Source organism: Tamandua tetradactyla, chromosome 14, assembly GCF_023851605.1.
Source record: "Tamandua tetradactyla isolate mTamTet1 chromosome 14, mTamTet1.pri, whole genome shotgun sequence".
NCBI lineage: Eukaryota > Metazoa > Chordata > Mammalia > Pilosa > Myrmecophagidae > Tamandua > Tamandua tetradactyla.
The window spans coordinates 19,262,393-19,289,977 of NC_135340.1; the positions used below are offsets into that span (position 1 = coordinate 19,262,393).

The 27,585-nt window shown below is 40.2% G+C and overlaps 2 pseudogenes; one reads left to right on the plus strand and one right to left on the minus strand.

Annotated features, from left to right (window-relative positions):
* Positions 1-253: 253 nt before the first annotated feature.
* On the minus strand, positions 254-3,241 carry LOC143655258 (serine/threonine-protein kinase 16 pseudogene; annotated as a pseudogene).
* Positions 3,242-3,523: 282 nt separating this feature from the next.
* Positions 3,524-27,585, plus strand: part of LOC143655259 (cleavage and polyadenylation specificity factor subunit 6-like) — a 58,039-nt pseudogene continuing 33,977 nt past the window's right edge.

The window sequence follows — 27,585 nt, forward strand, 5'->3', positions numbered from 1 at the left end:
GTGTGCCATATTCAGTGTTTCCCTTTCTCCTGCCCCCCACCCCCCAACTCAGTCAAGCAGGTCGCCCAGTTATAGCTCTAGGGCACAAAACAGCAGAAGTGCAGATGTAGGATTGAGATGACTGTCCCCACCCTTCCTTTCCCCCAGCTATATGAGAGCAGTTCTGGATAGAATGGCTAGAGATTCCAATGAGGGGTAAGAAGCCTCTATCCAGGCACCGGGGTCCACCTTTCCAACATGACCACTGGTTTCTTCAGATTTGGGTAGTGTGCTGGCTAGGAGCTAGGTAGTGTGCTGCCTTCTGAAGAATTCCAGGGCTTAATGGGATGGTGAGTTAGTTCTGCACAGCAAAGGCCACATTGTCATATCTCTGAAACACCATGTTTTATGGGCCTTCCCCAAACATCATAACACACAGCCTAGGGACCAGGTGATCAGTCTGTTTACCGATGACACCATGGCTCGCATAGAGAAGAGCTGTAGGGCCCAGTAGTAGCTGGTGCATTGCTGGACGGCCCAGTTTTGCAGGGCCAGGGCCTGGCAGGAGCCTTCCACAGACACGCATGCTTGATTCATGGTACCTAAGTCCATTGAAACCAGCTGCCCTTCATCTCCAAACAAAATGTGGATGGGCTTCAGATCCCCTGGGCAGAACCCTTGGTTTGAATGTCTTCAAGGTCTCTGCACATACCCAGTGGCAGCAATAGGATTTGATCCTCAGCCAAGAAGTTGCCTTTGTCCTCCAACCTTCTAGTTCATTCAACAGCATACCTCTCTGGAAGAAGGGTAGCAGCTGCCAGGCCTTGTGTTTAGAGCCCTGCTTCCTCAGACTGTAAGCTACAAGGCAAAGGACGTTGGGGTGACGGAAGAGGTGATGCATGTCTGCTTCTCGCTGGGCCCCCCCAGTCCCGCTGCTCATGACACAAAATTCGCCCTCCCTCAATTTCTGAATAAATGGTAGTGCTTATTGTCAATGATGACAGTTCCCCAAGAGCAGACACACGGACTGTCGTCCTCAAGGACAGCCTAAGGCTGCTGAAGGATTTGTCCAGGGCCCAGCAGATCCTCTGCCTCAGGTGAAAGAGAAGAGCCTATAGTATTTTTTTTTCTTTTTTTAAGTCCAGGAACCAAAAAGAAAAAAAAAATTGAACATTGCATTTAATTGTCATATCTCAACTAGTCACCTGTGAAACTTAGCCCTTCTTCCTTTGGAGCTAGAGCTTTTGTTTCCCTGTTAATCTTTTTTTTCTTTTTGTATGCTGTATCATGGGGGTTACATTTCATTATTTTTTCATGTGAGTATCCCCTTATTGCAGCACCATTTGCTGGATTTTTAGTTTGATTTTTCATTGGTTTGGGTAGTGCATGGGCAGGAACTTATTAATTTTTATTTATATATAATTGGTCTCATATCTACCTGCTGTCCGCAGCAATTTTTCATCTTCATTTTTGAACCATTTATATTTTTTAAAAAAAAGATGGTGTGTGCTGAATATGGCCCCACTATTTTTTTCAGTTCTTAGCTTTAAACAATATTTAAATAGGATAATATATGTTAATATCATATACACAATGACAGGTGTGGGCAGGGAAGGAATGGGACATTCGGCTTGGGCTGTATTAAATTCAAAGGAATGACAGAATATCCCGGTGTCAAGACCAGTAATTTTGATTGAAGATGGAATTCTGAATCTCTCCCTAGGTAAGGACTACATCAGTATATCTCAAAGTCATGTACAAAGAGAGGAGAGAGGGGAAGCCACAGAGCAGGGGAGTTTTCCCAGAGGAGGGAATGTTCTGTGAGAAGGGCCAAATCCGAACATTGGGAGAGTTCCAAGCCAGAGGAAAAGCAGCAGGGCCTGCTGGAGAGCTAGAAAACCAGGGGGATCAGATGTGCTAGGAAGCAAGGAAAGAGTGAGGTATACGGTAATGAGGAAGAAACAATGAATTCCACCTCCTTTTGGTTTTTAATTCAAGATGCCAGTTCATTCTCAAGACATGGGGCAGGAAAGCAGCCCTCAGGCCTGGAACTTTGTCAGCTGGAATCAGATCAGTTAACCTGGTGGAGGCCAGTCTGAAGGTTCAAAGCCCCAGGCCTCAGAACTTCTGAGACAAGACTCCTTTAGGTAAGGAAACCAGAGCTGGGAGGGACCCGTGGGAGGAAAAAAATCCAAGAATAATCAACAGAAAAAGTTACTGAGGAGACCATAGGGGACAAATTGGGAGACAAAAGCCAATTCAGTTGGGACAGCCAAGGAACAAATGGAAAGAATGTGTCCTTGACAACACTGAGCCACTGAATTAATCAACTCCAAAACACCGCTCACCTGTGAACTTTTTACTATGTAAAATAATAAATTTCTTTACTATTAAAAAAGAGAGAGTGAAAGAGAGACAACCTAGCTTGGTAAATTAACAAACTCCCTAAAAATATATATTTACCAGTAAGTCTCAAGAGCCAATGGAATGAAGTAAAAATATTAAATAGATGAATATAACATTGACACAACTGCAGCATATCCACTCAACCTGTTAAATAGAAATCATACATGTCAAAATTTTGTAATGAACGTTCAAAAGTTTGTAATGAACAAGGATATTAGCCAGTAATCCAGAGATTTTTAAAGAATTAGAGAGAAAACTAGAAAGTCAGACGAAAGGAAAATCTGCTGTGTAGGCCCTTAATTCTTTAAGACAAGACACCTCATCTAACTAAGCAATCAGGATTTAAGGGATGGTTTTGATTACTGAATCAGATTATAGATATTCCTTTTTGCTTTATGGTATATTGGAGTAGCTGGAGGAAACTTCCTGAAATTTCTAAATTATAATCCAGCTGCCTCGAGCTCTGATAATGATCGTATAGCCTTTATCTTTTGCCCCTGTGATTGTAAAAATCGTGTGACTAACCTTCATCTGTACCATCTGTACCTAGTGATCCAGTTTTTTCAACTTTAGAGTCTTATAATCACTAAAGATAGCCCCTGCTTGTTAATGAAGGGTTTTGGGTCCACCCAGAACTAACCGACCCTGAGTCCCAAATTATCCTGATGAAGGAGCTCAGATCTAAGCACAGTGGGCCTGCCTGACATGCGCAATAGCTTGGATTTAACCTACCAGTCACCTACATGTCATTCCACCATTTTGTTTCATATATTCTGTGACAAAGCATGTAATCAATCTGCACATGCTCAATAATCAGATCACCACTCACCACATCATCTGGAGCCACTATGCTCATTATCCTAAACCCTGCCCATCCTTTCTCTAATAAAACTACCCGAATCACTGCAGTTCCGGGAGACAGATTTTGGGCCGCTAGGCCATCTACTCTCCTACTACACGCCTAGTAATAAACTCTTTCTCTGTTTGAAACCCCAGTGTCTCCGGAACTGGTTATTGAGGGTGTCAGGCAAAAGAATCTGCAGCCTTTGTCCTGTAGCACTCAAGTATTCGCTCTCTCGCTCTCTCTCCCTCTCCATATATACAATATTTGCCCCACAGAAGAGGCATTGATTCAAACATGGATATTCCTGATTCTTCAGGTGGTCCGAGTAAGGGAAAGTAGGATGCCAACTGTGGAAGGGTGAAAAGACATTTGGAGGTTTGAAATACTCTTGCCACCCAACAAGGGGATTTTATTAGAATAAGTGTGGAACTTTCACAATGCACCAGTTTTATTAAGGTTTCAAAGCAGTGTGAGTAATAGAGGAGGGGGCAGTGTTTCTATTGTCCTGTGTTTCTGTGGTAAACTTTTCTCCCCAGATACTGAATCATAAGTGTGAAATTAAACCCTGATTCATGTCTAAGACATTAGCCCCACAGCACTTCAGTTTATCAGTACAATCTTTATTCTAGAGTTTTTAAATGATCATAAATTAATTCAACAGGCTTTCATTTACAAATTGAACCCTCAAAATTTTAAGCTTTTTTCCTTTACTTTATTATCAAAGCGGTCTGTGCCAGAGTTATGGAGAAGGAAGGGGGAAGCATATTTCTGCCCTCAAATTAATGGTATACCTGTTTAATTGAAATATCCATATTTCATTTAGGGACTATTGATTTCTCCTTTCCTATTCTTTAAATCCTTTAATTCTTAAAGGGAGTGGGGATGCTAACAGCTGCAAATTTCCTACATAGTATTCCCTAAATGGTGTCAGATTACAAGGAAAGAAGTTTTGGTGACTCTAGATGATTTATTCAGTCACTTAGTCATCATTGTTCCATCTAGGGAAACAATTAGAGACTTTTGGTGTTTTTGTGTGGGGGGTGTTAGGGAAGAAGAGGAGAAAATAGACATAAAATGAAAGCTTAGTCAACTTTTTTCCTTTCTCAAAAGAGGGGCTTTATCTTCAAATTACTATAAATATATTACAAAAATAGAATATACACTGCATTGTGCTCTTTCTGAATTGTTTTTTTCATATTTGTCTAGATTCTTTTTACCCTCTCTAAAAAAGAAAGAGTAATGCACGAATACATCTTAATCATAAAATATTAAAACATTTCAGAGCTACAGAGAGTAAAAAGCAATCTCCTTTCCCTGCTTTTGCCCACCTGTCCTCTCCCACCTCTCAGCTCCCATAAAGAGGTTCTTCTTTTTATTAACCGCTATTATTGTTATTATTGGGGCAGTTTCATAACTACAGAAAGCATATTGCAAGCAACAAGCAAATTCCAAAATATAGAAAATCAGGAACCACTGAAGATGAACCCAAACTATGGACTGCAGTCCCAGAAAGTACCAAGGAAGATTGTGGCAGATTGTCTGAAAACAGATCAGACAATTTTTTTCCTCAGAGCTCCCCTGAGGAAAAAAGGCACATGGAGCTGGAAATACCTGGATTTGCTTCTACTGCAGTCCCTAGCCAGCTGGATGCCCTTGGGCAGCTTTAGTTTCCCCGGCCAACGTAGGCACAATGATAGGAAAGCAAAATGAGGTTGAACAGGCAAAGCACCCGGCAAATGACTGATGTAAGCTAGGTCTTCATTAAGTATTTGATTTCCTCTCACATCCAGAGGAACTTTTCTGCATCTGAAGCACATACAAATTTATTCCTCTTGAAGTTCTAGTTATATCTGGGTTTTTGTGGGAGAATGATAGCCCTACATCATACACTGTTTATAATATATGAAAGAGAGCTTTTTGCTCTCCTGTCAGGCTGCTCAAACCTTGTCGGTGTTTTCGAGGGTTAATGAAAGGCTGATGCAAAACTACATCTGCATTGCATTTGGGTTCAGACAAGAGTGTTCACGATTAAGAAATCCTGGTAATCTTGGGTATGTGATTTACCAGAATCATGTATCATTGAGTGACTGGTTCAAAGAACAAGCTGAACAGTAGGGGAATACTGACGCAAGAACATTGGATTATTTTTCAATTATTTGTGAAATATTCATTAACATGGCTATTTGGGAGTTTAGAAGTTTTAGTGCAGTGAATTATCTGTTTTTTTTTCCTACCAAGAAAATTATTCTGCAGTCATTCATCAGGCAGACTCATAATAAAGTGAAAGTATGTTATGGAAGATTAGAAGAATAAAAATTAAGGCAGATAACGGTGTGTTCTGGAAGGAGCCATGTGCATTTTCTACAGTTTCTAAAGCCTTGAGTGCCCTCTAGTGGTTACCTTTCAGAAAGTCGTGCAGCAAATTCAAGGTTTTACAGAGGACTCAAATTTTTTAAATCACACCATAAATATAAGCCTTTATTTCCTGCAATTCCCCTATTGAGTGACCCTCTTCTTAAGCTTTATAGTCTAAAAGAGAGAGCAATGACTCTTTTTTTATGCCAATTTGACTCCTTAATCAGAAGTCTGTCTGAGATGACATTGTAAATGTGATCAATTCTGTCTGTTGGATCCCAAGATCTAAAGTAATCGGCATTTCAGAAGAAAAATTAAATGGAATAAAGTGGCCCAAAATATCTGACTGCATTCTGTGTTCTTAAAACCTCTTATTGAGGGGTACACAGATCTCTCTGTACTAGTTTTGCAACTTCCTGTGAGGCTGCAATTATTTCAAAATAAAAAACTTTCAAAAAAATCTTCATTTTGTGGCTTTAGCTCATTTAAATCTTCCTTTGAGCTTACTGAACCATAAATAAAAGAAGATGCCAAAGACAAGGATAGAAAATGTGCATCATTGTAAATTTGTATTTTCTGTTATTTTTCTTTCCCTACTTCTCCTCTTGCTGGTGGTCATAAACCCTTCCTAATAGTCTTCTGAGGACCTCCAAGGACCCAGAAAGACTAAGTGTGCCCATTTATTAAGCATCAGAGCTGATGAGGTCTTCTAATGGGAACTAGTTTGCCATTTTTCATACAAGTTTTTAACAGCAGAATCCTTACCTTCTAATGAAATACTACCCAGAATATATTATCATCCATCCATTTATTTATTCCACAATTAAGCACTGATTATGTGCTACACATTGTCTCTATATCATGAATATGTTGCTTCTACCAGGTGGGAGTCCAAAATGAGGTAGAAAATAATGGTTACATTCCTTTTAGCATTAAAATTAAACGACTCTGAGCCCCCACCCCAGGAGTATGTCTCTTTTCCCCTCCCCAAAATTCCTCTCTGTAATAAATCCTTGAACCCCAGAGGGAAGCTTGTCCTCTGGCCACTGCAGGGAGTACAGGAACTCAGATTCGGGCTGGTTTCCATCACTCCCAGCCACATTGACCTGAATTGCTTCCCTAGCCCACTCAGAGACAGCTGCAGTAGGACCTAAAAAAGGGAGGGAGGAATGTCCTTCTCTCCAGAATTATACACACAAAGGAAAAAAAAATCCCAAACTGTTCTTTAAACACATATAAACACAAGCTCTCTCTCCCTCTCTGTCTCTGTCGCTCTCACAACCAAAGCCCCCCTCCCCTGAGAAGACTAGCAACTGGAACACCCACATTTACATCCATGACTTCAGGAATCTCCCAAGGGCTGGGCTGTTTGGTCACGTCTGTGGTTATCCTGTTACATGTAACATGTTGAGCAGGGATGGGAATCTGCCTCTTTCCTCCTGTGTTCTCTACATCTCTCCCTTCCTAGTTTGGCGGACGCTGAGTTATCGCTCTGGAACTGTGGGGTTTACAGAACACAGATTCAAAGCATCCGATCGAACACCCGAGATGAGAGGAACAGAGGCTGTGAGGGCAGAGTCCTTCCCACCTGACCCCCTCCCTGAAAGGGCGCCTCAAGCTGGCTGACCTCTGACCTAATTTTACAGATAAGAAAAATAAGGCCCACGACTCCAACTGAGATTTCCTGGTTTCAAACCTCTTGCCTCTTCTGTTGCTTTGTGTAGTTTCACTTTCATATTTAGGAAGACATTGTCCTATGTCCCATTCCCTCTGAGCCCAACCTTGGGTAATTATACTTTGAAAAGCAACATCATAAACTAATTTATAATTGGATATTTATGGTCAATAATTGCTTAGTAAATTGCTTCTATCAAAGTATGTCTGTCGCGGTCCCAGGGGGGAACAGATGGCATGCTCAAATTAGGATAATGCAAAGAGGGTTTAATAAAGAGATTATTTATACCAATGCATGCCGTGTGTAGGGGAACCACAAGGGATAGTAGTAACAGGGCTATTACCTCTTCTTGGCCTGAAAGGATGCAGGAAGAGGGCAGCTGTTTCAGAAAGTTGCAGAGAGAGGCCTGCATTGAGAGGCGTGATGACCTATGGTCAAGGAATCTACCTAGCCCAAGGTGACTTTTCAGGGATGAAATTGGGCAATAAAACCCCACCCTCACAGTCCTCTCTTCCTCTTATCCCTGCTGGAGGTCTTCATTGGTTGAACCCAACTGGAAACCAAAGACATTTGCCTAGTCCACACAGGTCAGTCTCCTGGATACAGAGCAGCGTGAAGAAGACTAGGTGGATCTGGAGGGCAAAGGGAAGCTATCCATCACAGAGATTGTGTATGATTTAGTAAGGGACTCCTGGAGTCAGGATGCATTGATAAAATGAGGGAATCATCTGAGGGTGGGATCTCAGGTTCTGTGGACAAACAATGGGGACGCTGACTGGGAGCAGCCTTCCCAAGTGCCCTCAACTCATACCACACATCCTATCCTGGGTGAGAGTGAATCTTACAGTGGCTTGTACTCTGTATTTAGGGACTGAAAAATGAAAGTGTTATAGTTTTCCACGTCTACACAAGTAGCTGGAAAATTCATCCGAGTCCTACCCAGCAAAGAGGGAAAGCAGTGCTTGGAGTCAGAGCCATAATGGCAGACTGCATGCACGCACTGGTTCCAAGGGGAGGACTTAGAGGCCTATGAGAAGGGGCATGGGTGGCCCAGCAGCTCATGAAAGGCATGCATATCAGCACAGGTTTGCAGAGGGAACAGAAGTGGAAGGTTTGGAGGAGGCATAAGTTAAATGCCTCTTTTTTATGGCAAGTCACAATGGTAACTTTGGCCTCAGTTTCCCATTCTGGACATATTTCCCACCATTTTTGATTCATATGCCCTATGCTTTAGCCAAAGTGTTGTCTGTATAGCCCATTCTCAACCCTCAGTCTCCTTCCGTGTCTTTGATAATCCGTTTTATCCTCCTATAATGCACTGTCAGTGCTTCTCCATGTGTCCAAAATTTACTTATCTTTCTAGAACTGAACTCAATACTTTTCTCTTCCAAACTAGTTTTTTTGTACTTCTTAATGGGTGTATTAAGTGATGGGTAGGACCTGCCTCAAAGAAATAAAGGAAGGGAATCCTGGGTGTTATAATGCAAGCTTTGGGGGCCTTGACCCATCAAGATAGCAAAGTGAGATGCTTGAAGGTCTCCATTCCACTGTCCCACCTGCCCCAGCCCCACCCCACCACCAGAGACACTTTGAATAACCAGAAAGAACCGGCAGACATCTTTCTCAAAGCTCCAGAAAACTGTTAAAGATTGCAATAACAGGACGAGCGCTGAATCAAGAAAAAGGCAACAGTGATGTTATTGGACAAAGGTGGTGAATTCTCTGCCTAATGGCTCAAATAACCAATTCCTGAGACACCAGGGTTTCAAAGAAAGAAAGAGTATATTGCTAGGTGCAAAGCAGGAAATTACAGGGTGTAACAGCCCCAAAATCTTTCTCCCCAAGTCTAAGGGGTTCAAGGTTTTTATGGATTCAAACAAGAGGAGATGGGGTTGTTACTATTAAAGTAATAAGTATAAATAAGGGTGAGGCTGGTTGAGTCTCAGTAATTTCAGGTGTTAATTTTTGGCTATTCTATTATATAAAAAGAAAAACATCTATATAATGATTCAGTAATCATAATCATTTATAATTCCTCTCTGTTGTTTGATAATTCCCCAATTTTGAGGGATATCTGGACGATGGTTGCTTTATAGCATTGACTCTAGGCGTTGGGGAAATGAAACTTCTTAGATTGCGGTTGTATATATTTTTTAATTTCAAGTTGTTGTTGGAATAAGGTTTTTCCAGTATTTCAGTCACAGCAAGGCTGGGATAAGAGACAGAGACATGTTTTAAAGATGAATATGCTTGCAAGTATTAGTAGTTGTTCTAGTTTGCTAGCTGCTGGAATGCAATATACCCGAAATGAAATGGCTTTTAAAAAGGGGAATTTGATGAGTTGCTAGTTTACAGTTCTAAGGCCGAGAAAATGTCCCAATTACAACAAGTCTATAGAAATGTCCAGTCACAGGCATCCAGGAAAAAGAGGCCTTGGTTCAAGATGGCTGATGAAGTTCAGGGTTTCTCTCTCAAGTGAGAAGGCACATGGCGAACACAGTCAGGGCTTCTCTCTCAGCTGGAAGGGCAAATGGCGACCATGGCATCATCTGCTAGCTTTCTCTCCTGGCTTCTTATTTCATGAAGCTCCCCAGGAGACATCTTCCTTCTTCATCTCCAAAGATCGCTGGCTGATGGACTCTCTGCTTCGTAGTGTCACTCTCTCTGAATCTCTCTGAATCTTTCTGAATCTCTCATTCTCCAAAATATTTCCTCTTTTATAGGGCTCCAATAAACTGATCAAGACCCACTCAAATGGGTGGAGACATGTCATCCCCTAATCCAGTTTAACAACCATTCTTAACTAAATCACATCAACCAGGGAGAGGATCTCATTACAGTTTCAAATATACAGTATTGAATAGGGATGATTCTACCTTTATGAAATGGGACTTATATTAAAACATGGCTTTTCTTAGGGGACATGCTTCCTTTCAGACCAGCACAGTAGTAATGTCAGAAGTCCTGCTTGTAATACTGACTGAAGCCTAGACTCTATTCCTGTAGGAAGCCAGCTAAATAAATCAAATATACCTGAGGAGGTGGAGTCAGTGTCTATGGCATTAATTTGACTTTTCATATGTTCTAACACTTTAGTTGCATTATCAGATTCATCAGGTATACAGGTACAACATTCAGATTTTATTATAGCACATGTCCTTCCCTGCGAAGCTGTTAACGACATCAAAAGCCGTTTGATGTGGTAGTACTGCTTTACTCTTTTGGGTCATGTGAGGGTTTAAAAGAGATATACTAGGTGGTGCAATAGTGTCTCAATGGCAGAATTCTCGCCGGCCATGCTGGAGACCTGGGTTCAATTCCTGGCGCCTGCCCATGCAAAAAAAAAAAAAAAGCTATACTGTTGAGGCTATCATTTAAAGCTTGTTTTATAAAATTGCTCAGTACCTCTATCCTAAGGATGACATCTTCAATGCCTAATGAAGGCAGAAATGTAGTGGCTAGGTGATGATACTAATGAAATACTGATTGGTCCCATCCAGCCTTTAACAATGGTAGATTTGCTCCTGATGGTAGAGTTTTATGGATACTTCCTTGAGCCCAGGGTAATCCCAAAGGGCATCTGCCAATCCAACCTGGGCTCCTGTAATGCTATGGTATGGAGACACTGTTCTGGTCATCCCACTTTCCTTGTATTGAAGGGAGTGGTTCAGTTGTTCCTAACATAGAGGGGCTGCCTGGCTTACTCTACCATTCCCAGGTGTTTGCCAGAACATGTCCCAGAATTGTAAATGCCCTTCTTTTTTCTCCAATTATTGAAGGCTATGCCTTACTGTCTAACTGTTTCACACGTTAAATGGCTCTCTCCATTATTATACTATAAGAAAATGAAATTCGATGTCCTGGAATTTCTAAATTAGTTGGCCATTTCTTCAGATCGGCACTAGTTATGTTTAACTTATCTAGAATCCCTTTTGGTTCATGCATCTTTTTTTATCAGTTTTCTTAGTTTCTTTCATTCACCTCCCTGGAGGGGTGATACTCACCAATGTAACTCAGAAACACTAGATATAAGTAATTGGCCCCATACCCAGCAATCAGATTGATTCGTAGAAGCTGCATAGGAGTGTATCCATTCTAAGAAAACATTAGTATTTGATATGTCCGTTCCTTGGGCAGAGATACAAAATAAGCCACAACTGCATGTTGGGAGGAGCCTAATAACTTAGAAAGTAATCAATCTATTTCGCCACATATACTTAATGGTATTCAGATAAAACAAATGTTCTAATATTTAGCACTTCTTATCTGCTTTCCTGAGGATGTATTTTAAATTTCCTAAGGGTTTTCATTGATAGTCGCCTGCTGGTGTCATTTTCCTTCTTCTTTGGAGTTCTTGGCAGTTTTTTTCTCAGTATTTCTCCTGTGAAGGAGACTAGGAAGGAAAAATTGGTTAGAGTGTACTATTTTTACCCTACTATGTTGTTCCACGTGTGCTGGCTTGAAATTGTTATGTACCCCAGAAAAGCCATGTTTTTTAGTCCCATCTGTTGTTGGGTACAACCGTTTGATTAGATTATCTTCATGGCAATGTGGCCCAATCCATTTAAGGTGGGTCTTATTTACTGGAGTCTTGGAAAGAACTCACAGAGAGAGAAAGAGCTGACAGCCGATACCAAGAGATAATGTCTAGATGCACATGTTTGAAGATGCAGAAGGACGATGCCTCAGGGGAAGCCAGAAAGAACCACTGGACCTGAGAGAGCCGTTTGAAACCAGAAGCTAGGAGAGGACAGCAGACATCGGCCATGTGCCTTCCCAGCTGACAAAAATGTTCCAGATGCAGGCAGCCTTTCTTCCAAGAAGGTATCCTCTTTTGGTGCCTTAATTTGCACATTTTCATGGCCTTGGAATTGTAACTTGTAGCTTCATAAATGCCCTTCGTGGAAGCCAGTCCATTTCTGGTATTTTGCATTCTGACAGCTTTAGCAAACCAAAACACCATGGTTTCACTCCCATTAATTTGACAGAAGAGTGAGTTAATAAAATTTCATAGGTATCTTCCCAAATAGATTCCAACTATTCTGTTGGATATTGATTGCTCCATTTTTAAAAAAAGAATTCAGTCCTCAGGGTAAAAATTATGTAAGGAATATCTGTAGGAAAAGAGAACTGACTTGAGGCATAGTGGTGAATTACCTCTAGTGTGGCCCGCAGGGACTGAATACATCTCTTAGTTTCCAATTCTTGGACTTGTTCCATCCAGGTATACATACCACCTTGTTTTAGGAATGGTCTCCCATATACCATTTCAAATGGGCTCAAAAGGAGCTTGCTTCTGAGCACTACCTTTACCCATGTCAGACCCACTGGAAGTAACTTTTCTCATGAGAAATAGATTCTTGGCAAGGTTTTGCTACCATCTTCTTTAGGGTATGATTTATCTTCTCCATTTTTCCAGTAGATTGTGGTCTCCAAGACACATGTAATTCCCAATGTATTTTCAGTGCTTCTAGACAATGCCGGTGAAATTTTTATGTAAAAACCCCCTGTTCTAGTTTGGTAGCTGCCAGATGTGATACCCCAGAAATGGAACAGCTTTCAAAAAGGGGGAATCTATTAAGTTGCAAATTTACAGTTCTAAGGCCGTGAAAAATGTCCAAGTTAAAGCATGGATATAGAAATGTCCTATCTAAGGCATCTAGGGAAAGATACCTTGGTTCAAGAAAGCCGTTGACATTCAGGGTTTCTCTCTCAACTGGAAAGGCACATGGCGAACACAGTGACGTCTCTAGCTTTCTCTCCAGGCTTCTTGCTTCGTGAAGCTCCCTTCTTCATCTCCAAAGGTCTCTGGCTGTGTGGGTTCTCATGGTTCTCGTGGCTCTTCCGTGGCTCCCAAAATGTTTCCTCTTTTTAAAGGATTCCAACAAAATAACCTAGACCCACCTGGAATGGGTGGAGTCACATGTCCACCTAATCAAAAGTTAATACCCACAAATGGGCGTGTCCGGTCTCTGTGGAGATAATCGAATCAAGTTTCCAATATACAGTGCTGAATAAGGATTAAAAGAAATGGTTGGGAGATCGCCGAGGCGCGCGGGCCTTACCGGGTGGGGTGGCAAGCGGCCAGAGTTACTCCCTTCCCCCTTCCCGGGCCGGCTGGGAGAATTGGAGAGGCGGTCCCCTGAAACAAAGACGGCTGGCGCCCACACCACGCGCAGCCCCCGGACCAACTGAGAGAATTGGATCGGAAAACCCCAGGCCGCGGAGAACGGTGACGGGTGGGAGAGGCCCCTTCCAAACCCGTGACTCCCGGGGAACGTGCACTCTCTCAGGCGGGCCGCTGCCGCTGGCGCCCTCCCACCACGCTTGTTGCCCAGGGCCGACTAGGAAATTCGGACGGGCTCTTTCCCTGGCTGCGGCGACCAGCAACCCTCCCTGCGTTCGGACCCCGGGCCGGCTCAAGCCGTTTCGGCTAGCGAATCCCCAGGACGGCGAGAGTTTTCCAAAGTTTAAGGTCCCACAGCACCTTTTACTGGTGGGACCCGCAGACAAACGGGTGCCACGAGCGCCACCTACTGGGCAGGATAAGAAAAACAGAACCCAGAGATTTCACAGAAAAATATTACAACCTTGCTGGGTCCAACACCAAGAGAAATCTGAATAAATGCCCAGACGCCAGCAGCAGAAGATAACTGTCCACGCTCAAAAGATTGAGAATATGGCTCAGTCAAAGGAACAAACCAATAGCTCAAATGAGACACAAGAGCTGAGACAACTAATGCTGAATATACGAACAGAAATGGAAAACCTCTTCAAAAATGAAATCGATAAATTGAGGGAGGACATGAAGAAGACATGGGCTGAACATAAAGAAGAAATAGAAAAACTGAAAAAACAAATCGCAGAACTTATGGAAGTGAAGGATAAAGTAGCAAACATAGAAAAAATAATGGATAGCTACAATGATAGATTTAAAGAGACAGAAGATAGAATTAGTGATTTGGAGGATGGAACATCTGAATTCCAAAAAGAAACAGAAACTATAGGGAAGAGAATGGAAAAATTTGAACAGGGTATCAGGGAACTCAAGGACAATATGAACCGCACAAATATACGTGTTGTGGGTGTCCCAGAAGGAGAAGAGAAGGGAAAAGGAGGAGAAAAACTAATGGAAGAAATTATCACTGAAAATTTCCCAACTCTTATGAAAGACCTAAAATTACAGATCCAAGAAGTGCAGCGCACGCCAAAGAGATTAGACCCAAATAGGCGTTCTCCAAGACACTTACTAGTTAGAATGTCAGAGGTCAAACAGAAAGAGAAGATCTTGAAAGCAGCAAGAGAAAAACAATCCATTACATACAAGGGAAACCCAATAAGATTTTGTGTAGATTTCTCAGCAGAAACCATGGAAGCTAGAAGACAGTGGGATGATATATTTAAAATACTAAAAGAGAAAAACTGCCAACCAAGACTCCTATATCCAGCAAAATTATCCTTCAAAAATGAGGGAGAAATTAAAACATTCTCAGACAAAAAGTCACTGAGAGAATTTGTGACCAAGAGACCAGCTCTGCAAGAAATACTAAAGGAAGCACTAGAGTCAGATACAAAAAGACAGAAGAGAGAGATATGGAAAAGAGTGTAGAAAGAAGGAAAATCAGATATGATATATATAATACAAAAGGCAAAATGTTAGAGGAAAATATTATCCAAACAGTAATAACACTAAATGTCAATGGACTGAATTCCCCAATCAAAAGACATAGATTGGCAGAATGGATTAAAAAACAGGATCCTTCTATATGCTGTCTACAGGAAACACATCTTAGACCCAAAGACAAACATAGGTTGAAAGTGAAAGGTTGGGAAAAGATATTTCATGCAAATAACAACCAGAAAAGAGCAGGAGTGGCTATACTAATATCCAACAAATTAGACTTCAAATGTAAAACAGTTAAAAGAGACAAAGAAGGACACTATATACTAATAAAAGGAACAATTAAACAAGAAGACATAACAATCATAAATATTTACGCACCGAATCAGAATGCCCCAAAATACGTGAGGAATATACTGCAAACATTGAAAAGGGAAATAGACTCATATACCATAATAGTTGGAGACTTCAACTCACCACTCTCATCAAGGGACAGAACATCTAGACAGAGGATCAACAAAGAAATAGAGAATCTGAATATTACTATAAATGAACTAGACTTAATAGACATTTATAGGACATTACATCCCACAACAGCAGGATACACCTTTTTCTCAAGTGCTCATGGATCATTCTCAAAGATAGACCATATGCTGGGTCACAAAGCAAGTCTTAACAAATTTAAAAAGATTGAAATCTTACACAACACTTTCTCGGACCATAAAGGAATGATGTTGGAAATCAATAATAGGCGGAGTGCCAGAAAATTCACAAATACGTGGAGGCTCAACAACACACTCCTAAACAACGACTGGGTCAAAGAAGAAATTGCAAGGGAAATTAGCAAATACCTCGAGGCGAATGAAAATGAAAACACAACATATCAAAACTTATGGGACGCAGCAAAGGCAGTGCTAAGAGGGAAATTTATTGCCCTAAATGCCTATATCAGAAAAGAAGAAAAGGCAAAAATTCAGGAATTAACTATCCATTTGGAAGAACTGGAGAAAGAACAGCAAGCTAACCCCAAAGCAAGCAAAAGGAAAGAAATAACAAAGATTAGAGCACAAATAAATGAAATTGAAAACATGAAAACAATAGAGAATATCAATAAGGCCAGAAGTTGGTTCTATGAGAAAATCAATAAGATTGATGGGCCCTTAGCAAGATTGACAAAAAGAAGAAGAGAGAGGATGCAAATAAATAAGATCAGAAATGGAAGAGGAGACATAACTACTGACCTCACAGAAATAAAGGAGGTAATAACAGGATACTATGAACAACTTTACGCTAATAAATACAACAATTTAGAGGAAATGGACGGGTTCCTGGAAAGACATGAACAACCAACTTTGACTCAAGAAGACATAGATGACCTCAACAAACCAATCACAAGTAAAGAAATTGAATTAGTCATTCAAAAGCTTCCTAAAAAGAAAAGTCCTGGACCAGATGGCTTCACATGTGAATTCTACCAAACGTTCCAGAAAGAATTAGTACCAATTCTCTTCAAACTCTTCAAAAAAATCGAAGTGGAGGGAAAACTACCTAATTCATTCTATGAAGCCAACATCACCCTCATACCAAAACCAGGCAAAGATATTACAAAAAAAGAAAACTACAGACCAATCTCTCTAATGAATACAGATGCAAAAATCCTCAATAAAATTCTAGCAAATCGTATCCAACAGCACATTAAAAGAATTATACATCATGACCAAGTAGGATTCATCCCAGGTATGCAAGGATGGTTCAACATAAGAAAATCAATTAATGTAATACACCATATCAACAAATAAAAGCAGAAAAATCACATGATCATCTCAATTGATGCAGAGAAGGCATTTGACAAGATTCAACATCCTTTCCTGTTGAAAACACTTCCAAAGATAGGAATACAAGGGAACTTCCTTAAAATGATAGAGGGAATATATGAAAAACCCACAGCTAATATCATCCTCAATGGGGAAAAATTGAAAACTTTCCCCCTAAGATCAGGAACAAGACAAGGATGTCCACTATCACCACTATTATTCAACATTGTGTTGGAGGTTCTAGCCAGAGCAATTAGACAAGAAAAAGAAATACAAGGCATCAAAATTGGAAAGGAAGAAGTAAAACTATCACTGTTTGCAGACGATATGATACTATACGTCGAAAACCCGGAAAAATCCACAACAAAACTACTAGAGCTAATAAATGAGTACAGCAAAGTAGCAGGCTACAAGATCAACATTCAAAAATCTGTAGCTTTTCTATACACTAGTAATGAACAAGCTGAGGGGGAAATCAAGAAACGAATCCCATTTACAATTGCAACTAAAAGAATAAAATACCTAGGAATAAATTTAACTAAAGAGACAAAAAACCTATATAAAGAAAACTACAAAAAACTGCTAAAAGAAATCACAGAAGACCTAAATAGATGGAAGGGCATACCGTGTTCATGGATTGGAAGACTAAATATAGTTAAGATGTCAATCCTACCTAAATTGATTTACAGATTCAATGCAATACCAATCAAAATCCCAACAACTTATTTTTCAGAAATAGAAAAACCAATAAGCAAATTTATCTGGAAGGGCAGGGTGCCCCGAATTGCTAAAAACATCTTGAGGAAAAAAAACGAAGCTGGAGGTCTCGCGCTGCCTGACTTTAAGGCATATTATGAAGCCACAGTGGTCAAAACAGCATGGTATTGGCATAAAGATAGATATATCGACCGATGGAATCGAATAGAGTGCTCAGATATAGACCCTCTCATCTATGGACATTTGATCTTTGATAAGGCAGTCAAGCCAACTCACCTGGGACAGAGCAGTCTCTTCAATAAATGGTGCCTAGAGAACTGGATATCCATATGCAAAAGAATGAAAGAAGACCCATCTCTCACACCCTATACAAAAGTTAACTCAAAATGGATCAAAGATCTAAACATTAGGTCTAAGACCATAAAACAGTTAGAGGAAAATGTTGGGAGATATCTTATGGATCTTACAACTGGAGGCGGTTTTATGGACCTTAAACCTAAAGCAAGAGCACTGAAGAAGGAAATAAATAAATGGGAACTCCTCAAAATTAAACACTTTTGTGCATCAAAGAACTTCATCAAGAAAGTAGAAAGACAGCCTTCACAATGGGAGACAATATTTGGAAATGATATATCAGATAAAGGTCTAGTATCCAGAATTTATAAAGAGATTGTTCATCTCAACAACAAAAAGACAGCCAACCCAATTACAAAATGGGAAAAAGACTTGAACAGACACCTCTCAGAAGAGGAAATACGGATGGCCAAGAGGCACATGAAGAGATGCTCAATGTCCCTGGCCATTAGAGAAATGCAAATCAAAACCACAATGAGATATCATCTCACACCCACCAGAATGGCCATTATCAACAAAACAGAAAATGACAAGTGCTGGAGAGGATGCGGAGAAAGAGGTACACTTATCCACTGTTGGTGGGAATGTCAAAGGGTGCAACCACTGTGGAAGGCAGTTTGGCGGTTCCTCAAAAAGCTGAATATAGAACTGCCATACGACCCAGCAATACCATTGCTAGGTATCTACTCAAAGGACTTAAGGGCAAAGACACAAACGGACATTTGCACACCAATGTTTATAGCAGCATTATTTACAATTGCAAAGAGATGGAAACAGCCAAAATCTCCATCAACAGAAGAGTGGCTAAACAAACTGTGGTATATACATACGATGGAATATTATGCAGCTTTAAGACAAGATAAACTTATGAACCATGTAATAACATGGATGGACCTAGAGAATATTATGCTGAGTGAATCCAGCCAAAAACTAAAGGACAAATACTGTATGGTCCCACTGATGTGAACGGACATTCGAGAATAAACTTGAAATATGTCATTGGTAACAGAGTTCAGCAGGAGTTAGAAACAGGGTAACACAATGGGTAATTGAAGCTGAAGGGATACAGACTGTGCAACAGGACTAGATACAAAACCTCAAAAATGGACAGCACAATAATACCTAATTGTAAAGTAATCATGTTAAAACACTGAATGAAGCTGCATCTGAGCTATAGGGTTTTTTGGTTGTTGTTTTTTACTATCATTACTACTTTTATTTCTTTTCTCTATATTAACATTTTATATCTTTTTTGTTGTGTTGCTAGTTCCTCTAAACCGATGCAAATGTACTAAGAAGCGATGATCATGCATCTATGTGATGATGTTAAGAATTACTGATTGCATGTGTAGAATGGTATGATTTCTAAATGTTGTGTTAATTTCTTTTTTTATTTTTTTTTTTATTTTTTTTTTTCTTTCTTTCCGTTAATAAAAAAAGAAAAAATTAAAAAAAATTAAAAAAAATATCCTCTGGAGGAAAAAAGTATACTTAAAATCTCTCTCTCTATCTATATATATATATGTTTATCTACTGTCCCTTTCCCAGATGTAGATCTCTGATAAGTGCAATAAGTTCTGCCCATGTGCCGGTATACCTGGTGAAAGGGCCTCACTCTCTAGTATTGTTTGTAGAGTTACCATTGTATAACTGGCTTTTTAACCTCTCTCCATGAAGCTGCTTCCATCAGTGCACATCTCAGTGTCTGGATGTTCTGAAGGTTGATTGATGAAATCTGGGTGGCTGGAATAGACATCATCAATTACTTATATACAGTCATGCACAGGTTCTCCTTCTCTACTTGGAAGTAAGGTAGCCAGGTTTAGACTAGAAGAAGCTTTTAGAATAATGCTAGGATTATCTAGTAGAATAGCTTGATATTTACCTAACCATCCATCGGTGAGCCAACTGGCCTTTCTGTTCTAATAATGGCCGTACATAGTGTGGCATGTGTGTTCTAGTTTGCTAGCTGCCAGAATGCAATATACCAGAAATGGAATGGCTTTTTAAAAGGGGGATTTAATAAGTTGCTAGTTCACAGTTCTAAGGCCAAGAAAATGTCCCAATTAGAACAAGTCAATAGAAATGCCCAATCAAAGGTATCTGGGGAAAGATACCTTGGTTAAAGAAGGCCAGTGAAGTTCAGGGTTTCTCTCTCAAGTGAGAAGGCACATGGCAAACACAGTCATAGTTTCTCTTTCAGCTGGAACGGCACATGGTGAACATGGAGTCATCTGGTAGCTTTCTCTCCTGGCTTCCCGTTTCATGAAGCTCCCTGGGAGGCATTTTCCTTCTTCATCTCCAAAGGTCTCTGGCTTGTGGACTCTCTGCTTCATGGTGCTGCACCATTCTCTGCTCTCTCCGAATCTCCTTCATTCTCCAAAACATTTCCTCCTTTATAGGACTTCAGAAACCTCTCAAGACCCACACAATTGGGTGGAGACATGCTTTACTTAATCCAGTTTAACAACCACTCTTGATTAAATCACATCTCCAGGGAGATGACCTAATTACAGTTTCACACCTATAATACTGAATAGGGATTAGACGAGACGGCTGACTTTACAAAATGGAATTAGGATTAAAACATGACTTTTCTAGGGAACATTCATCATTTCAAACCAGCACAGTGTGCATAATGGATGGTTGTCTTTTAGTAATTTTTTTAGCTGCTTTAAGAATGTCGCAGGAGGCTGCTACAACCCTTAGTCATATTGGCCATCCTTGGGTAGTACTGTCTAGCTGTTTAGAAAAATAGGCGATAGGGTGTCTGGCATTTCCTAATTTTTGAGTAAGCATTCCTAATCCAATCCCTTGTCTTTCATATATGAAAAGGTCACAATGTTTTCTTGGGTCTGGGAGGTCTAGGGCTTGGGCTGTTAAAAGTTTCCTTTATTTTCTGGAAGGCATTTTTATATTCAGTAGTCCAAATGAGAGGCTCTTGATCAGATCCTCTCAAGGTTTTATACAAGGTTTTTGCTATGAGTCCAAAATTAGGTACCCAAATTGGACAGAATCCTGCCATCCCCAGGAATCCTCAAAGCTGCCTTTTTTTAAGTGGCTCTGCCACTCAGGCTAAATCCTCTCTCTCCAATCTGGCATAAGATTTCTCTATCCTTTGGATAGCTCAAAACCTAAATATTTTACTGACTTTTTAGAATTTTGGGCCTTTTTCTTAGAGACCCTCAGTCTGCTAAGGAATACAGAATTTGAACAATGTTCTTATCGGATGCCTTTTTGGTACAGCTTGCTGTTAGTATGTCATCTGCATACTGTAATAATACACCTTTGTGTAAGTGTAAATCCCTTAAGTTTCTGGCTAATGCTTCTCCAGATATTGTGGGAGATATTTTTAAATCCTTTTGGAAGAAGAGTGCAACAATATTGTTTTTGGATTACTGAAGGGGTCTTCCCATTCAAAAGCAAACAGTTCTTGAGATCCTGGGTCAAGTGGTGTGCAGTAAAAGGCAGCTTTCAAATCTAAGACCGTGAACCAACAGAGATCTCCAGATAATATAGTAAGTAAAGTATATGGATTTGGAACTACAATTTGATTAATGGCCTGGAGGTCTTGCACAAACGTATTCATTTAAGGTGCCTGGCTTAAGTACAGGCAATACTGGAGCATGACATGGAGATTGACAGGTTCGTATTAATTGATATTTCAAAAACATCTCTATTAATGGGGCAATTCCTTCTCTCAATTCTACTTTGAGTGGGTATTTCTTAACACGGTGTGCAGTGCCTGGCTTTTAAAGTTTCACTTGGACCAATCTTACAGTTTTTGCATGTCTAGGTTTTCCATCAGCTCATGCCTCCAGCTTTACAGCATTCAAGATTTCTTCGGCATAAGTATGGTCTGCTTATCTCCTTCAGTAAACAGCAGGGCAGCTTGCAATACACAGGCTTGTCCTGGAGGCACCTCTATTGACAAACAATCCAGAGAAATCTTGTCATTTAGCTTGGTTAACAGGTCCCTTCCTGGCAAGGGAACTGGACACTCCAGTACATACAGAAAACTGTGCTTTAAATTTTTAGTTCCAGTTTGGCAGTTTAGTGACTGTAAAAATGGTTTATTTACTCTTTTATCAGATGTTCCCATTATAGTAGCTGATTGGTTGGAAATTGCATTAGGTCTTATATAAGACTGAGTATGTGGCTCCTGTATCAACAAGAAAGTGAATTAATTGTTTTCCTACCTATATTGTTACCCAAGGCTCTTGGTGGGAGATTGAGAGAAGTTGTGTTTCTTCTTTTAGAGCTCCTGGGCCCCTTCATTCCAAGTCCCTGTGGGTTGCATCTTCATCTCATTGGGGCATCTGGGATTTGGGTCCTGTAGCTTCCCTTGGTGGTTTTCCCTGGGGGCAGCCAGGACAATCCCTTTTTCCAGTGCCCTTTTTTCTTGCAGTATGCACATTGATTGCTTCCTAATTCCTTAGGAATTCCTCCCCATGATGGGGGCCCAGGGGTCTTACCTTTGTGCTGTTACCTCATCTTGGTTGTTTTTTATTCCTGAGAGCCAGGAGAAGTGCCATTTGCGTCTTAAGGTTTCGATCCTCAAGCACTGCTTGTTTTTAGAAGAACCAGTCTTATTTAACTTGGTCCCTGTTGTTAACAAACTTTAAAAGTGATTTCAATCAGCCAAAAGATAGGCAATCTTGGTCCTGTATCAATTTTCTATAGCTTTCTCCTTGTATCAGGAAAACTCTGAGTAATAAAAGTCATATTGAAATTTCTGGCATTTTCTGAACATACCAGATCTATGTCTGTGTTAACCTCTGAAAAGTAATATAAATTCTTTCAAGGAAAGCTGAGGGATTTTCCTTTGGACCCCACATTACTTCATTTATCTTTTGTAGGTTTTATAGCCTTAGGGATCCCTTTTTGCAGACCTACCGCAATGCACCCTTTGTGATTCTCCAATTTAGCCCGGTCACCTGCATCCTTTGGATTTCACTCAGGATCCCTGGTTGGTACTGCTAAAACTTGCTCCAGCATATACTGGGTTGCCAGGACTTTCTCCCTGTTTCTAATCTGCTTCTTACTTTGCCTTTTCCATTACCATTCTCTGTTCTCCTGTTACCAGGGCATTTAATACCAGCCCAATTTGGGTTATATGTTGCAAAATTGAAGCAATTAAGCTTTCTAATTTCTTTGGGTCCTCTCTATAGTGTGGGGTATTATTGTTCCAGTTACATAAATCCGATGTGGTGAGTTGGGGTGGGGGTGCACATGTACAAATCCTCCGGGGCCTCCCTGTTCATTTAGCCCTATAAGCACTTGCTGGAGGGGTAAACATTTTCTCGATGGCCCTGATGCCAGTTTTTGAGAACAGCCCAGGCCAAACCGAGTACCATGCTGGGTATGGGAGGGGGAGACCATTTCTATCTCAGGCTCTTTCTCCTTCAATAAAGAAGAATACAGAGGAGGTGGAGTAGATGAAGGAGTTGTAACCAAGAAATTAGGATTTAAGGGATGATTCTGATTACTGAATCATATTCCTTTTGCTATGGGGATATTAGAGTAGACAGAGAGGAATACCTGAAGTCCCTAAACTATAATTCAGCTGCCCTGAGAGCTGAAATGATTGTAAAAGCCCTTTTCTTGTGCCCTAGTGACTAAGAGTTGTTTCTCCTCTTCTCTGGTCATTTTCTTATAGGACAAACGCCCTAAAGGTAATGAAGAATTTGCCCCAGACATCTGTAAATCATATCAGCTAGAGTCTACTATTGGAAGATAACTTGTCTTCCTTCCTTTTGGCTTACACCTTTAGTTTTTTGTTTTTTTTTTCCCACGGGAATTTTTTGTATTTTTCCTCAAATTATAATAACATGTATATAATTAATATACGTAAGTGTACGTTAATACATTTCATTAGTTTGCTCCATTGACAAGCTTAACATTTTCTCACTCACCTTGTAGTTAAAATAATCTGTAAATCACGTAAAAGTAAATTTTCAGTCTGGCCAATAACAGAAACATAGTAAATTTTGCAGTTCGACTGAACAAAGTTTTTTTTTTTAATTTTTTTTTGCTTGGTTTTTTTTTTGGACAGCACAATACCACCTTTAGTTTTAAAGTGAACACCTTTAGTTTTTTTTTTTTTATTAATTAAAAAAAGAATTAACAAAACAATTAGAAATCATTCCGATCTACATGTACAATCAGTAATTCTTAATAACATCACATAGTTGCATATTCATCATTTCTTAGTACATTTGCATCAATTTAGAAAAAGAAATAAAAAGACAACAGAATAAGAATTAAAACAATAATAGAAAGAAAAAAAACAAGAAAAAACAAAAACAAAAAACCTATACCTCACATGCAGCTTCATTCAGTGTTTTAATATAATTGCATTACAATTGGGTAGTATTGTGCTGTCCATTTCTGAGTTTTTATATCCAGTCCCGTTGTACAGTCTGTATCCCTTCATCTCCAATTATCCCTTCTCTTTTTTTTTTTTTTTAATTAACGGAAAAAAAGAAATTAACCCAACATTTAGAGATCATACCATTCTACACATGCAATCATTAATTCTTAACATCATCACATAGATGCATGATCATCATTTCTTAGTACATTTGCATTGGTTTAGAAGAACTAGCAACATAACCGAAAAAGATATAGAATGTTAATATAGAGAAAAAAATAAAAGTAATAACAGTAAAATCAAAACAAAACAAAACAAAACAAAACAAAAACCTATAGCTCAGATGCAGCTTCATTCAGTGTTTTAACATGATTACTTTACAATTAGGTATTATTGTGCTGTCCATTTTTGAGTTTTTGTATCTAGTCCTGTTGCACAGTCTGTATCCCTTCAGCTTCAATTACCCATTGTCTTACCCTGTTTCTAACTCCTGCTGAACTCTGTTACCAATGACATATTTCAAGTTTATTCTCGAATGTCCGTTCATATCAGTGGGACCATACAGTATTTGTCCTTTAGTTTTTGGCTGGATTCACTCAGCATAATATTCTCTAGGTCCATCCATGTTATTACATGGTTCATAAGTTTATCTTGTCTTAAAGCTGAATCCATTCTGCCATTCTATGTCTTTTGATTGGGAAATTCAGTCCATTAACTTTTAGTGTTATTACTGTTTGGATAATATTTTCCTCTACCATTTTGGCTTTTGTATTATATATATCATATCTGATTTTCCTTCTTTCTACACTTTACTCCATACCTCTCTCTTCTGTCTTTTCGTATCTGACTCTAGTGCTCCCTTTAGTATTTCTTGCAGAGCTGGTCTCTTGGTCACAAATTCTCTCAGTGACTTTTTGTCTATAAATGTTTTAATTTCTCCTTCATTTTTGAAGGACAATTTTGCTGGATATACGAGTCTTGGTTGGCAGTTTTTCTCTTTTAGTGATTTAAATATATCATCCCACTGTCTTCTAGCTTCCATGGTTTCTGCTGAGAAATCTACACATAGTCTTATTGGGTTTCCCTTGTATGTGACAGATTGTTTATCTCTTGCTGCTTTCAAGATCCTCTCTTTCTCTTTGACCTCTGACATTCTAACTAGTAAATGTCTTGGAGAACGCCTATTTGGGTCTATTCTCTTTGGGGTGCGCTGCACTTCTTGGATCTGTATATTTAGGTCTTTCATAAGAGTTGGGAAATTTTCAGTGATAATTTCTTCCATTAGTTTTTCTCCTCCTTTTCCCTTCTCTTCTCCTTCTGGGACACCCACAACACGTATATTTGTGCGCTTCATATTGTCATTCAGTTCCCTGATTCCCTGCTCAAGTTTTTCCATTCTTTTCCCTATAGTTTCTGTTTCTTTTTGGAATTCAGTTGTTCCATCCTCCAGTTCACTAATTGTAGCTTCTGTCTCTTTAGATCTACCATTGTAGGTATCCACTGTTTTTTCCATTTTTTCTTCTTTGTCCTTCACTCCCACAAGTTCTGTGATTTGTTTTTTCAGATTTTCTATTTCTTCTTTTTGTTCAGCCCATATCTTCTTCATGTCCTCCCTCAATTTATTGATTTGGTTTTTGAAGAGTTTTTCCATTTCTGTTCGTATATTCAGCATTAGTTGTCTCAGCTCCTGTATCTCATTTGAACTATTGGTTTGTTCCTTTGATTGGGCCATATCTTCAATTTTCCGAGCGTCATCCATTATTTTCTGCTGGTGTCTGGGCATTTGATCAGATTTCCCTGGGTGTGGGACCCAGCTGGTTGAAAGGTTTTTCTGTGGAATCTCTGGGCTCTGTTTTTCTTTTCCTGCCCAGTAGGTGGCGCTCGTGGCGGTCGTTTGTCTGCGGGGCAGTCAGCCCGGGAAACCGCGCGTGGAGGCGGGGGTCGCTGGCCGTGGCTTGGGGGAGTGCCGGTCCAAATTGCCCAGCTGGCCCGAGACGCCAAGCGTGACGGGAGGGCCCCTCTATCCAATGTTCCCAGTCAGACCGGGGAGCCACGTGCGTGGAGGGGACCCCAGACGCCAGCCACCCCAGCCGGGAAAACGTGCACCCCTCGGGTATCTCACAGCAGTGGATTCTCCCTACCCGTTCAGCCGTTCCAGAATGGGGTACGCTGTCTTTTTTGGTCTCTGTCGTGACTCCGGGAGCTGTTTTGTATTGTTTCTGTTTCTTTAGTTGCTTTTCTGGAGGAGGAACTAAGACCCGCGCGTCTTACTAAGCCGCCATCTTTTCCGGAAGTCCCCAACACCTTTAGTTTTGAAGTGATAGCTCTGCCTCCCCTCCTTTCAACTTATGTTCTCCTGTTGAAATAATAATAACACTGGTTCGTTTTCTGTTCTGAACTTGCTATCCAAAATGATCTCTCCCCTTGCTAAAATCCTTAAAAACATTGAAGCCCTTAAACTCGGGGAGACAGATTTTGGGCCGCTAGTTCATCTGCTTTCCTACCATTTGCCTAGTAATAAACTCTTTCTCTCTTTGAAACCCCAGTGTCTCAGGAATTGGTTCTTGAGCGCCAGGCAAGAGAATCCACAGTTGTTGTCCAGTAACAAGTTGGCGACATTCCAGGATGACTGCCTGCATTTCTGGAGCCCCAGCAGAGCAGGTAGGCCAGGTAACTGAACCTTTTGCAGCCACTGGGCTGAATTTAGCCTAGGGGCTCCACAACTGGGGTTCTCTGTTCTGCTGGCATTCCAGAGAATTGTGGCACCTTAAAAAAAAGCTTCAAAGAGAGAAACCATTTCCAGTTCCACGTCCAGACATCTGATTGGGTGAGGAGGTCATCAGGGTAAAAAGTGGATTAGGGAATAAATAGGCCTAGGCCTGGGTCATGCTTCCAGAATGATCTCCCTCCCTTGCTCTGACCTCTATATCTTCTGCTTTCTGAGTACAACACTGCACAGGTTTGAGTCCCTGCAGAAAGCAGCCAAAGGGCAACCTCTGAAAAAGCAAAGACCTTTTCCAATGGTCCTAGTCACAGTTTTTAGTAAAATAAATCTAATAATTGGAAATAATTAAAGAAAGACATAGGAACTCTCTCAATTCCATGGCCATCACCGAAAACTTTCAATCAACCAGGCTTCATTCTGCCCTGAGGCCTAATCACCTAACGCAGTTATAGTGGGAGGGCTAGACACAGAAGGATAGGATGAGGTGTGGTTTAGCATAAATTTTTTATTCTGGGCCTGGAGATTAGAAATGATAAGCATAAAAAATGTTACAGAATAGGTTATATTTGTTAATATTATTTTTTTCCAATCATACCTTTGCAATGGTAACTGTAGTAATCAGATCATTATTAAAATATAAATAGCCTTGCAATAGAAGTAATTTGAATAAAATCTAATTACCAAATTTCAGTAAGTAAAATGAAAGATGTTTGATTGAGAGA